Below are 15080 nucleotides of genomic sequence, written 5' to 3' on the forward strand. Positions count from 1 at the left end.
CATTTTTCTTAGACTCTGATAATAATGGCTGACTTTACCTCAAGAGAAAAACCTACAGGCAAACATGTCACACATAGCACAGTTTGACTAAGAACAGATACATGCCACTGGTCATAAAGGGTAAACACTTAAGACATTTAACCCAGCTGAGCACTACTAAATGGAAGGCAGTGGTCATCTGGCTTTTGAATCACCTAATTGACATGTCAGAAAATAAGCATTTTATTGACAGAAGGTGATTGCAGAGAAAAGTAATTTTTCATTTAAATAGCCAGATACTTCCCTTCCTCCTTCCCTTTGTATTTGCAGTGCAGGAGAACATTTTGTTAAGAAAGCAAAACCACCCAAACCAGACCCTTTGTTACATTATTTTTGCCTAAACAGCTACCTTCTGACAATGCTTTTCCTGACTGCAATCTTCTATAGAGGATTCCAGCATGGAAGAGTTTCTAAATTATGTTTGCTCTCAACTTTTCTAAATTTGAATGCCTTTTGAACTATGTTAGGATTCAATTAGCCCTGAGAAACCCCTCAAATCTCATGCAATGAAGTGGTAATTTTTGTGCAGTGAAATCACACAGTCTTACCCCAGTGTAATTCCACTGAAGCTTGCTTCTCTTTGGTACCAGCTGGTGATAGGTAATGGGAAGAAGAGGGTTTCAAGGTAATTCCGTGATTCTTATCCCAGTCCCCAAAACAGTTTCAAGAATATTCCAGTGCAGGGCTGTGAGATTTTTTTCTGGGCTGTATGCACCCCATTTTCCTTCCTTAGATCTCCTCAGCCATAGCAACACCCTCCTGTTGGTAGAGAAGGCAAAAGATAAACCAGCTGAGGACTGCTCTCAGCCCTGACCAGGTATCCTGCAAGGACTGACTGCCAGTGCTAGGCACATGTACCAGCACAGACAACTCGCCCCATGCCAAAAAGCCACTTGACTTGATCTTGAGCTGGTTTACCATGAGGGCAGGTAAGGATGACTGCAAAGGGGCAAAAGCTGTAACCATGGTTTTGCAGTGCTTGTCCAAAGACCCAGATTCACACCACACCATGCCAGGCACCTAGCCCCATATCTGCTTAAAGGAGAAAGACAACCCACCAGTGACAATTAGGGGTGTCTTTGTCTCGTCTGACCCAGCTGGGTTCTGCCATGTCACTGCCTCCCCCATCACCAGGGCCTAGGGCATCTTGCCAGACTTGCCAGATGCTTTCCCTGTTGTTTGCCCCACCACCACAGGTTTCCCTGTGGACACCTATGCCATGTAAAATACATCCACTTGTGCTGGTGACAAGAATCTTTTGGAGGAAAGCTAGATCCAGGGTAAGCCAAACAATTTTTTTTGTCTCAGAAGCCTTCAGTGGCTCTGCCCAGAGAGAGCACAAAGAGCAGCAGCTACCATGGAAGAGGGTTGAATGTGAGGACAAAGAATGAAGGCGATCACAGAGAGGAACATCTCACCTTTGTCCTGGTGGAAGGTAGCTGGAGATGCTGGGGAGGGCAGCCCTCCACAGCCCAGGGAGCTAATGCTGTCTGGCTGGAGTCCTCTGTACAGCCCTTCTTCCCCACAACACCTAGCTCCAGCAGCTTACAAGCCCTGTTTTTACGAGGTTGAAGGCACAGAGATATAAGTCAATACAATATGGGAGAGCACTGTGCAGTGCTGTCAGCCTGGACACACACTCTGTGGAGGTAAAGCACTGCTTCCCCGTACTCTGAGAGGAATTTTGCAGATATTTACCTGCCTAGGTTCTTTTCTGAGCAATACTGTTACGAGTTTCTGTTGATAAGGACAGGCAAACTATTTTATCCTTCATACCTAGTTATGATGGCCCAACAAAATACCTCTACTTTTGGAAGGAGCAATGAAGACCAGCTAAAACACTTTGCTTCCCATACAGTGATCCTATCATTTATGTGCTGTCCAGATTGGGTTTGTGGCAGTCATAAAATTTCTTGCCCTTGAAGCTGCTAAGAGATTAAATCAACTTTTTTAAAATTTTGCTATTTACACAAAAAAATAATTGTAGCCTACTTGTGTTTATAAAGCCCTAACACATAATTAAACTCTGCAGAAAAATATTTCTCTAGATGAAATGTGAAGTTTTTACATGTCTATTGGACCAGTGATTCCACACACTATTTTTTGAAGATGAAGATGAGTTGTTAGAGCTGTCACCATTCTCCCTGCTCGTTGCAAGGCCTGTTTTATAATGTGTTGACTCAAAAAGGCCCTTAAATATGCACTCAGTGAGAATCAACTGAGACAGTAGCCATGCTGGCTCAGCACAGCAACTTATTTTTAGCATCTGAGTATTGAGCATGAGATTTATTTTCAGAAGAAACATCCAATAATAGAGATGGCTGTTGTTTTCCTATTCCTTTCAAATTCATCTAGCAAAAGCAGAAATGTGATAAGTATATGAGCCAATTTCTATTATAAGAGGCACTTAAGGAGGTTTTTCAGCTAGACAAAATAAGAGGTTCGAGACAGTGAAAAAAGGGTATGGACAGAGAAATCATTGCCAAAGTAAAATGTTACAATATTAATTAGAGGAAAAACCCTTTAAAATCCTATCCTACTACTTGTTACTAATATTCTTTGTTATGAACACAACACAGTTCTGCTGGGTCATTCACTCAGAAAATATCTGGATGATCACGCTACCCTGGAGAGCTTCAACTCTACATGCTCACAGGGTTTCCTCTGGAAGTAATATGTTTTCAGAACTGGATAGGGAGTTAGACCATTCATCCTCTTTCCACCCAACCATAATTCTTCTCCAAAATATGTTATATCCACTCATAAGGAGAAACTTAAACAATAGGTATGTTGGACTGTCACCATAGTTATGTGTGTCATGGAACAAGATCTCTCCTCAGGGCACTTCCTATGCAAATAGACATGTGAACAAGCTCGGGGGGCTATAATGAGGGCTCTCAGAACAAAGATAAGTTGATTATGTGTTCCAGATTTGAAACCCCCCAATGACATCACGCCCCCACTTCCCAAGATCATTTGGCGTAACATCTGTGTGTAATGCTAGTGCGGTCTTGATAGTTACTGCAGCAAAATCTCAAGTAACATCTGTGGCCTCATTAAGAACCAGGCGTGTTTGCCTTCCTTTAAAAACTACTTTTGGCTTCTGTCACCCACTGATTTGTGACTTGTGTCTGTATTTGCTCTGTTCCCAGTGATTTCAGTAAATTCAAAAATGTTCAAAATCCCTGAGCCTTGTAGATTCCTGTCCCATCTCTGATCTCTTCTCACCTGAGCAAAACTGGAAAGAAATGCTTACTGACCCAAATCCAAAAGCATGTGATTTTTACAGATTTTCTAAAATATCCCTGCTTGCATTTCAGCCCTGTATGTAGCAGGGGAAAAGCAGTGTTTTCCTGGAACTAATTATGCCAAATTCACAGAGGCATCTGGGGATCTAATTCTCACTGATTTCCTGGGGTGTCTAAAGTTCTTATTGAATTTAGGTCTCTCAATCTAAGGATGAAAATATCTTTTCCTATTACTAGTTCTGCCCAGCAGGAACCATAGGTTTTGCTTGCTCATGAACTGGCAATCATCAAGGCATCTCATTTGGTTTTGCTCATTACTTTCAAATAAATCATAATTTTCTCTAAAAGCAGCCTCCATTCAAAAGGTTCTTGTGTCCAAACACCAAAATGGCTCATCCTTACCTGGTCTGCTATAAAATATTTCCACTGCATTTCAGGAGACAGAAGTAGATGATAGTGAACCATGTCATGAACTGTCCTCTCTCTTTCCACCTTTGCATTCCCTACCACAGACAACACACATTTCCAGCTCCCTCCTTGATGTCATGTCCTACACACCAGACAAACACAGAATATGAAAACTCAAGTTTGTTATCAATTTTACAGAATCTTCCCTTCCCTTCTCTTTTTCCATCTGAGGACTGACTGTTGGAGCTCCCCATGTCATCAGATCTCAGATAGAAATAAATAAAAATTGATTTGGGGCCTCCAGAGCGTCTACCAACAGCCCCCTGAGTGTCACTAGAAAAAAAGACTACTTAAATATCTGTGCCTGTGCAGGCTTCTGAAGTGCCAGAGTTAGACTTAGTGACTTCTCAAATCATTAATTCAGTGTCCAGCTAGGAAGAAGCTTGTATCTGATGCTATGTGGCATAGCAAATAGTGTGTCAGCATGTGCCACACATGTTTGGGCAGAGACTCCTTATCTGAAATATGATTATGTAGGGAGAGGAAAATACTTTTTATTAGAAGAATTAAATAATCTAAAACCAGGCATTTTTTTCCCCTACCTTCATGTTTAGGCACTTCAATCAACCCTTGACCACTTTCTGGCAGTTTATTTTAATCTCACAAAGTATTTAAAAGTGCACCTTACACACACCACTCTACAGGGTCATAGGGAGCCAAACTCCCTGGAAGGCAGATGAGGATGTTAGAACCGCCCCCCCCCCCACCAAAAAAATGGGATACAGGACCCAGCTGAGAGATGAAGGAGCAATGGAGATGAGTCCTCCATGTACCTGTGGCATCAGTAGTCTACCTCCACTACAGCTGGTCCTATGAAATCTGGGAACTAAGTGGCAGGCGTGGTAGAACTACATTGATAAATTCATTCTTGTTGGTGGAAAAAATCCACCAAAGATAGAACACAGTGTCAGAGGAAAACCAGAATTATTTAAAAATAATCTATTTCAAATCCCATTGTGAAGAACACCAGAAACACTGCATTGTTACTGTTCCACCCCAGGTAATTGCAGTGAACATTGGCAGTGTATCAACAGCAGATTAATCACTTCTCCTGTAGTTCGGTATTGGTTCTGAGAATGAGAATAACATTTTTGGAGGGACTGGTGGTTTGTTAAATGTGGAAGAAGAGTTGCTCCAGCTTGGAGCTTGCACCAGGACCCTCCCCAGGTAGCACAGCAGCGGGTGTTTGCATGGCAGCTGCAGCCAAGACCTCCAAGAATGGATCCATTTGAGGTTTGGTTTAATAAAAAAAGTCCAACACATTAATTTGACTTTCAACATGCCTGCCCTAAGCCTGTCACATCAGGCTTTACAATCAACTTTGTTAGCTGGATGGGAGAATCACAGGCTGGGGAGGGCAGCAAGACTCGACAAGAAGCCAAATTAAGCAAAACCAGAAGGAGTTTTGTAATTTTTGCCTAAACTCCCATTAGACATTTTTTTTTTCTCACTTTTTGTGAAGCTAGTGCAAAATTCTCACTCTCTGTAATGAGTTATGAACTCTATGAGGCTGGTGAGTGTGCTGGCAGAGAGATGCAATCAGCCAGTTTTTCATTTTTGAGCAACTACTAATTTCTAAAAATGTCCACTTGAAGCATGTAATAAGCACGCAGAAAGAAGTTCTTTCCAGGCTCGTGGAAATGTTTATACTCCCTCTTCTGCCTAAAATAAAAGTTATGGGGCAAGTTCCTGGCTGGTGAAGCTCAGTGCGATTCCTTTGAATTTCTTGGCATTTTTCCACTTTCTGCCAGCTGAGAACCTGGACATTCTTAGCTGTTCAGCAAAGTCAGCAGAGAAATGAAGAGAAAGAGCACCATTCCCAGTTATCAAATGCAAACATTTCAGCACTATTCTCACTAAGAAAGCAAGCTGCCTTTAAAAGATGAAGAACAGGCTGTTTCTTACAGTCTCAGCCTACAAAGAGGAGCGTATCACCACAAGAGCTTGAATAGGAAAATTCCATTCCAAATTCTGGGCCTGATAATGCAATTAATAAAGAAATAAATCTGCCATATATGGTCAGTCAAATTACAGTTTCAGCAAAAGAGAGATCTGAATTAATAAATTCCTCTGAATTTTCCAATAACTCCATATTTGTTTATAGACATGGATCTGGTTGTGTAGAATTTAGAAAAATAATATCTAGCATTTAAAATAACTAGACCACATAAATTTTAGATTTACACATTTCCAGTGAATAACAGAGTTCCTATTAAATAATATATTTCTTCACCTCGAGAAGTGATAAAATTTTATGGCTATGCAATATACAGAGATACAAGCAAACATGCATGGGTGTGTTTCTCACACATCATCTTCCTAAGACATTTCATATATTGCATAAAATTACACAATAACTATACATAAAAGGAGCAAAACTCTGCAAACCAAATAAGTTAAAGGTTAAGAAACGCTGGAATTAAGGACACCACTGTAGAAAAAATAAATTCTAAAAAATTGTGCAGTACAAAAAAAACTCAATTTCAAATGTTCATCCAGTTTGTAACAAAAATATGAAACAAACAAGAAGGGAAGGGAAGGGAAGGGAAGGGAAGGGAAGGGAAGGGAAGGGAAGGGAAGGGAAGGGAAGGGAAGGGAAGGGAAGGGAAGGGAAGGGAAGGGAAGGGAAGGGAAGGGAAGGGAAGGGAAGGGAAGGGAAGGGAAGGGAAGGGAAGGGAAGGGAAGGGAAGGGAAGGGAAGGGAAGGGAAGGGAAGGGAAGGGAAGGGAAGGGAAGGGAAGGGAAGGGAAGGGAAGGGAAGGGAAGGGAAGGGATAAAAAGCCAAAAAAAATCTATCACTTGACTTCTCTGCATGCTGAGAACTGTGGCTTTTCATCCATTTTTGCCAAAGATTTCATTTGCCAGTAGGAGAGCATGCAAAAGAAAAAGCCAAAGATCTACAGAAACAGGTGCTCTAGTATGCAGGAGACATTTTTCCATCATGCATCCTGTCTCCTCAGCCTGGGTCTGCTCCAGCCTCTGCTTCACCACCATGCACAAAATTAAATCTGCCCAGCTGCTTTTTACCACTCTCCAAAACCTTTACATTCCTCACTTTCTGTCTTGCACCTTAACTGGGAGGCACTGGGAGCACAAGAGAGATGTCCTGGGATGCCAGGACCAGAGGAAGAAATCTCAGGAAAAGCCCTGCTCAGTTCAGTTCCTCAGCAGTTCCTCTCTGCTTAAGCTGGGCTATGCTCAGGGCAGGCAGAATATCTGAAATAAGAACTACCAAACTTTAGGCAAAATGTACACAGATGTGTCAGACTGACTTTTTTTTCCACAGCTTCATCAAATTTGACCACCTTTTCATGGGAATAGGAAAAGGCATATCCTGAGCCCTTAAGTAATTTTAAGACCCAAGCGCCAAATGCAACAGTGCTAGAATTCACTGGGAGAGTTTCTTTCTTACTCTCTTATTGATAGAATAGCCCAGACTACTTAATTTGATTATTTTCCCAGCTAATTCAACATGGCATGAGAAATTCAGCTCAAATATTTAGGTTCAGTTATGTGTGTGGAAGATGAACTTATATGGGAAACTTCTAAGTGGAAATTGCACTTACCAACTATTCCTAGGAAAGCCTGAAAAACATCCCCCCACTACTGCCTGATGGAAAGAGAAGAAACATCTTAAGAGAATTTGTGATGAACTGTATAATAATTGAAAAGGACAATAACAATACCTGATAATATCTGACAATAACTACAATTCCTTAAGTTTCTGCATGAAGCAGACCAGATCATGCTCTTGTGTGTGTTCCTGAGTGACTCCTTGTGCTGCATCCATCAGTCTTCAGCCAAGACCTAGGGCACTGCTTCCTCCTCCCATCCAGGGGATCAGTAGCTGTCCTCATCCAGCAGCTTGACCCCACACTCAGCATGCCCCACACAGTCCCTACCTCTCCACACCACCCACCAAACCTATGTCCCCACTCTTGACAGTAGAAAAGTTGCTGCAAATTAGAAGGCAAAATAACTGAGAATGAAAAGGTTTTCTTCTTTCAGTCACAGCATCTCAGTGCAGTGGAGAGCCTGGTCTCCTCACACTGAAGTGGCACAAATTACAGAACACCTAGAGAATGCTGCGGGTGTTAAGAGATGAAACCTTGCCCTTTGGGCATGACCAAGCTATGTGCATCTAGGTATGGTGCCCCTTAGCAAAAAAAGAGAACAGATGAAATATTTGATTTTTTCAGTCTAGGGGAACTTAATCACAATGGTCTCTGATTTTGTGTCTCAGGTGTTCTAGCAACACCAACGAGGTGCCTGTGGGAGCAGGGCATTTTTGCCTGTGAAAATAACCCTGGGACACACCATCAAGGTCTTCAGGAAAGAGTTTGTTTTGGGTATTCAGCTGGTGAACTTTACTATAGTGATACCATTTAGGGACAGCATCTGAAGTATTGCAACAAGGAGATGATATCTTGTCCCAAGGGTTGTAGACTAATGGTGAAGATTGGATTGGTGTCCAAGCTACGTAATATAAAAAAGAGGATGGAGAGAAGAGGGGTCATTATGCTTCCCAGGTATAACAAGGAAACTCACCATTCGGCAGCAGCGGGGTGAAAGCAGCATGACAGGAAAACAGCAGAGACTGGTCATCTCAGAAGAACCACCTCGGTGGAGATCCCCACCTGAACAGTGCAACTGAAAAGGACAAGAAGAGCTCGATCAGAAACAGCAGCTGAAAAGTGCAGGATTTAACTACAGGTTTCTGCAGGAAGGGGGAAGAGGATGACTGTGGTTATGGCTTGATAGTCTTGTAACAGCCTGATGCTTTCTCAAATAACACGGAGTGTGCTCCGTCAAGCAGGAGCCACCAAGCACCTGCTTCCCCTGTGCCTGCATCGGGAGGCTTGGCCAAACATAAACAAGCAGGTGAAGAGGTTGAGATGATGAAAGACAATAGACCATTACCAGGGACTTAATGGTGTTGTAAAGGAGATAAATGTCTTTGAAGTAACACCCTTAAAACATGTGACCTTTGGGCTGACCTTTCCTTTCAGATTATGGTATGCAGATGGTTTTATACTGGCTAGTGCAAACAAAGCAAGCAGAGCTAGCATCTCAGCCCCTGGGATGAGAAAGTACTTGGACATCATATCCATTTAGACAGCCTGTTGTTTACTTTAGCTTGCCAAAAGTAAAACTCTGCCACAATTACTGCCTTTCAAAACACGTATCTCACACTCCGAATAAAGCAAGTGTATTATTTTCACCAGAATTTTATTAATAAGACCAAATCCTAAAGACAGAGAGTCAACCCAAACCAGTGACCATAGGCTTTCTCTATTCTAGAAGAGCACTGTTATGACTGTATGACTCCCACTGGAGCAGGATGGTTTGGAGCACTGAGGTGAACCTGAAGGGATCTCCACTGGAAAGAGCAGAGATGCTGGGAGCACAATGTGTGAGGCTCTGACTGACACTGAGAAAATAAGCAGAATTACCCATTCCTCTTGTTCCAGCTGGGAGTATGCCAGCATGAATTAGCAGTTATTCTATGTATAATCACAGCGCTGATTTATGGGATTAAGATAGCAAGCTCTTCTAGTCACCAGCAGCTTTTCTGCTCTGTGTTTGCATGGTGCTTGGTATAACAATGCTTCAAGCCACAGCTGGTGCCAAACACATAATAAATAAGGGTAAGAAGAAAGCTGCAAATGTTATTTGAAAGACTGCATGCACACAGTCTTTGCTCCTCTACACATTGAGAAAACAACAGAAAACTGGAGTTCTTCTGAATCCAGATGCAGAGAGCTACTTCAGGTCTGCAGAGGTGAAGATGGGCACTGCTGAGTGAGGGAAAGAGAACAAATACAGGCAAGAGAGGTCCCTCACCCCTTTCAGCACCTTTGTAAAACAACAGAGTCAACTTTAAAGAACAAAGTCTGGAGATCCAGGCCAGCCTAGAGCTGTTTGCTAGGGCAGATGGGATGCTGTACGTGCAAGGAGTTGCTGGAGCTTAGAGAAACTGGGCTGATCTGTTCTTCCCTATCACAGCTGGAGGTGCAGCGCTGGGAATGGTGCGCCAGGGCAGGGATGGAAATAGGGCAATGGTGAGCTGGGCACACGGTGGGGCATCTTCAGCAGTCACAAAACAGATACCCATGGGACTTCTCGTAGGACTCAGAATCGTTGCAGAGCAGAATGGGGCTCGCAGACCTGGGCACCAAAGCCTGATCTGTTGCTATGCCTCTTCCCCTAGCTGTTGTCAGATGTCCTACGTGCAGCTCCTGGACACTCTGACCCCACTCCTGGAGAGCTATGTGAGGAGGCATGAACTCTTGCACCTATTTGCAGCCACATGAATGCAAAACTCGAGAACGCGCCCTGTGAGTGCTGCCCGAGCCAGGGAGCTTCTTGAAATAATACCCTGCATTGCTGTCCCACCTTCCTCACTGGGGCTGGGGACGTGTTGCAGCCCGTTTCATCCAGCTGGCCTGGGGTCATGCAGGGCCCCGGGGCAGAGCAGCCCCACAGGAGACACTGGGGTTGTCTCTGTGGTTCTGACTGTTTCTATTTGGCCCTGATTTTTTGGTGATCCAATAAGCTACAGAAGAGGCTCAGCATCAGGGCAATTCTGGTTACCCCTTTCAGAAAAGTGCCCATGTTTTCAGTTGTGAGAAGCAAAGGGAATGTGATGGGTAGGACCAACAACTGGGTCCAGCCTTAAAATCTTTTGAAGGGAGTAGAAAAGCAGCTCTAATTACAAATAGACTTTGGTCTTAAATTGCCCCCTGGTCTAAGTAGATAAAATCTACCAGCTTTCTAAGAAACAAATAAAGGTGTTATATGGATTTGTATGTCCCAAGGACTTGAGCCATAATTATTATATGCTTGGTATGTTTTTTTCTAAGCTAGATTTTGTTTTCTCAAGCCTTGTCATTTAAATGTCTCTCAGCTGCAAGTGGTCAGAGGTTAGGAGAGGACTTGGAAGATGGTACCTATGACTGCTTACCCACATTTATGCTGTCCCCTAAACTGTTGCTTTGGGGTATTGAGTTAGATGGATCTTTGCCTAATGAACTTGGCTGCTCTTGAGTGCCTATAAAATACATTCTATGTTTGAATGTCATGGATTTGAAAGGGGTTTGGGTGGGATTTTGGTTTGGTTTGCACTTTGATTAGCTGCAAACTTCAGTTAGCAGCAAAGCCAGTGGTATTTGCACATAATGCAAAATCTACCCTCAGACAGAGCTTGCTGCTGTTTTTAACCTTCCCTGCTGCCAGAACATCTGCTCTCTTTGTGCCAGAGCTGGAATCAGAGGCATGGTGAGGGTGGGAGTGGGTGGGGGGCAGACAGGCATCCCTCAAGGAGGGCACCTGGGCTGGGGGATTTTCTCCTCTAGAACCAAAACAGAACTCGACACTGGCATGTTTTTGACTCTGTGCCACAAACATTTGCTCTCCACAGAGCTTTCTTAATTTGGCTAGATGGTATTTATCCACTCCTTGGGAGAGATGGCTGAGACTCCAGGCAGTTTGATTTATGCCAGTTGTTCAATTTGTGACAAATGCTGTCAACAGTTGTTCATTTTAATTACTGTTCTTGGGCCCAGATGTCTCAAAGATGAGCTCAGCACCACATAAATATAATAAATACAGATAATATTAGCAACTCAGCTTCCTTCCTAGGGAAGGAGTGTGGAGCAACCTACTGCCCTTTCTTCCCAACATGTCTCTCGCCTGCCTGCCTGTCTTCAGCATGGCACTGGAAGCAGCAGTAGAAAGGGGAGGTGGATTACCTTTCCTTCCTATTTGCTTGTGGGCTGCTCATGCCCACTGCTCCCACACTAAAATCACACCTTGATTTGTTCATCATATAGGTACATACCACTTTGCCCAAACCACACCAGAGTAAGCCCTCTGGCCTCCACAGCAGAGCTGATCCTGCTCCTCTGGGCTTTTGGCACAAATGGGAGAAACAGGAGAGCTCTCTGCCCATCTCTATTCTCTCCAGTATCACTAGAGACCATTGTACCAAAAGGGAAACTACAGTCCTAAAAACATTTTAGCAGGACCACTTTCTCAAGGTCTTTATTCCCTCACTGAATATACCACTCACTATATGGAGAGCTTTTTTTCACGAGAGGTTCAGTGCCTTCCTCATCCCAGCTGGAGCTGAGCACAGAGAACTGGCCTTCAGGTGACTATTAATCCCAGGTCATGCATCCTCCTGTCACCTGTGCTGGATACCCCATTACTCCCACAGGCTGTTCAACACGTTTTGGGAAAGATCATGGGGATAGGGACTTTGGTAAAACTCAGGAGCAATGAATACAGCCCTATATCCTACCCCCACTGTGGAAAGGCTTGTTCTCTTCTGCTTCCTCAAGGGTAGTGGATGTTGTTAACTAAAACTTGTTTAAAATTTTATCCAAAGCCACAACTGGTATTCCAGTGCCTGTACATAATTAATAAGCAATATGGGCAATTAAATGTCTTTATGCTAACTATCAGCTCAAAGTAGGAATCCTTCCAAGATCATTAAGCCATGTAGGCAACATTAGAACTTAAGCAAATTATGAGCCAAGTTGTTTACCTTGTGAAACCTCTCTCATGTTAATTTTGTTCCCTGGCACTTTCTTAATTTTTTACCCCTGACTCACGCTAAAGAATTTTTCAGTGTAATTGCAGAAAGCACTTCAGACATCTCCTGCTTTTGGCTCTTGCCTCCTGTCTCCACTTGCACAAGGAGGCAAATACTGTCCTCTGCCTGGCAGGGGTGGGGTTTTACATGCTTGGCCTCCAGTGGGGTCAGGGTCAATGCCAAGGAAGTGAAGTCCACGATCATCTGAAGGAAAGCGGGTGCACTGGGACCCCAAGCCCATATGACTCCAGGTGCTTTTTGGCAGGACTGGTGATGTTTCCCATCCTGGGTGGCTGGGGCTGGGGCTGGGTTCATAGAGGGCATGCTTCTGCCCATGGGTGACAGCCACCCCACAGCTCTCCCGAGCGCTCCAATGTCTCGTGCCATTGGCACACACGTTCAGGGGATGAAACCTGGAATGTGACACCCTGGGGTCTGGGGCCAGCTGGAGGTGGGAGGAGAGAGCCGGGAGCGCGTTACGACACTTGTAATCACACTGGACACATACGGTTATATTTAAGTGCTGGATGTCTGCTGGCTGAGGAGGCCCAGGCAAGACTGGACTTGATTAGACATAATGACAAAAATGGACCAACTGTTGCTGAGAAAGCCTCTGCAGCAAAGTATTAGCTCTTTGTTATTGAGATATTACTGTCTGAGGCTTCACTGCTTTCAACTCCCCATCGTTATCTTTACAGACTTCCACTGCACTTTAAATAGGTTCCCAAGTTCAGCTCTTTGCCCTCGGCCATAAATTTAACACACTAAATATTTTCATCTGCTATAGAACACACCACACTGTGGAACTTGTTACTTCATGACAAATAAATACAGCTTGAAAATAGGACGTGCTTTTGAAAATGTGGGGTTTTTTTTATAAAGTATAACCCTTCTCACCCTAAAATGCTAGAAATCAACATTTTTGTTTTCCAGTGTCTGAGGTAATGTATATATTTTACATCAGTACAATCAGTACAACATAATAGATAAAAACAATTTAAATAAATATTTATTTATTTATTTATTTATTTGCCTCTAAAAGATACAATAAATGCATTTGTTTTTCAGGCTTCATTTAATATAATGATTTCGTATATGATTACGTTTATCTGCCTGTGTTCATGCCCAACAAATACATCAACGTATCTTTTGTTGAGATTAAATGCACTTTTATATTTTCTGTAATATGCTGGGGTTTCTATTTGTTCAAGGGTACCAGCAGAAAAGTGGATTTCTATGCAGAATTCTATGCAAAACTAAATAATCCTCAGTTATACAAATCATTAAAATATATAATTTAGTTCTTTGATCAAAATAGTGGAGATTTTACTTAAGTAAGTGTGACCCTGAGACTCTTGCCTTTACTGGCAACTGCAGTAGCTATTAATCTTTGTGAATTGTATAAAAACCTGCTGAAGACTCTGTACCTCTGCAGTTGAGCTTCTTTAGATTTATGGAGGCAGAGGTAGAACAGGCAAGAAACAACATGCCTGTACCTAATGGCTAGAGGACTTCACTGAGGGATTTTACATGAAACAGTAGCTGGATAAAAAGCAGTGGTAGACATAGAATCACAGGATAATTTAGCTTTGAAGATACCTCTGGAGGTCATCTAGTCCATCCCCCGCTCAGAGCAGGGTTAACTTCAAAGTGAAATACAACCTCAAGTTAGATCAGGTAGTACAGGGTCATAACCAGCTGAGCTATGAGTATCTCCATGGACAGGATTGCTCTTGGGTGTAGACACCAGAGCAGCCCTGCCCAGATAACTACTCTACAAAAGTCATGCTTGTTGCTCAGTTTCCTCCCAGCCCTGTGATTCCTGGCTGTGCAATGCTGCAGTTTCTACACAGACCTACAGGCCAGGGAGAGATGAGGGTACTTGCCTGGAATGTGGGAATGTGGTTTAAAATCCCCTCAGGCAGAGGAAGCCTCAAACCCTTCCTTGAATGGTGGTCCATCTGCTGTGGCCAGAAAATCCGCCGACCACAGGCTTTCTTGTATTATTGATTCAAGTCCTGTGTCTGTTGCTAAAAGCATTTGGTTGCTGCTTCATCCCCTTCCAGCAGCTGTACTCACTCAGGGGAGCACCCCAATCCCAGCCCCATCCCTGTCCCTGCACGGGGGCTCTTGCAGGCCAGTGCTGCTTCTCCCCATGGGCAGCTTTTTGCTGGATCTCTGCAGCTAAGGGGCTTGGTCTGGTGCAAGCAAGGCAAAAGGCCCCCGCTAAGAGGGGGCTGCTCCTTTCCTACTATTTCTGAGTCAAAAATATGTCCCCCTGGTTTTAATCACTGAGGAATAGAACTCAGCCAGCAGTTGGGTGCTTTGGGACAAAAGGGTTTTGTCTTCCATGTTTGGGGTTGGACTCCCTTGCTCATGATACCCACTGGAGAGAGTGCTCTGTTCAAGCAGCAGAGACAGCGGGCTCCTGTTTTTGGCCTGGGGCAGTTCTGGGAGGAGACCAGTGGTGTGGGCATCTTACAAACCCCCTACTGCCACCTGCTAGAGCAGGTCCTACTCTGGGGGTAGAGACCAGGCAGCAGCATCAGCAGCATCCCTGCTCCAGATGCTGAGCACAGACAGATCCTCAGCCCAGCAGACACTGCAGCAGCAGGACTTCAATTAGAGAAGATGATGCCAAAGTGAGTTTAGTCCCCTCAGCCATACTCCTGATATATCTTGCAATGGCAGCCTTAAAATACCCATTTATACCTTTCCTGTGTTACTCAG

The sequence above is a fragment of the Cinclus cinclus genome, chromosome 1, assembly GCF_963662255.1.
Source record: "Cinclus cinclus chromosome 1, bCinCin1.1, whole genome shotgun sequence".
In the NCBI taxonomy this organism is placed as follows: Eukaryota; Metazoa; Chordata; class Aves; order Passeriformes; family Cinclidae; genus Cinclus; species Cinclus cinclus.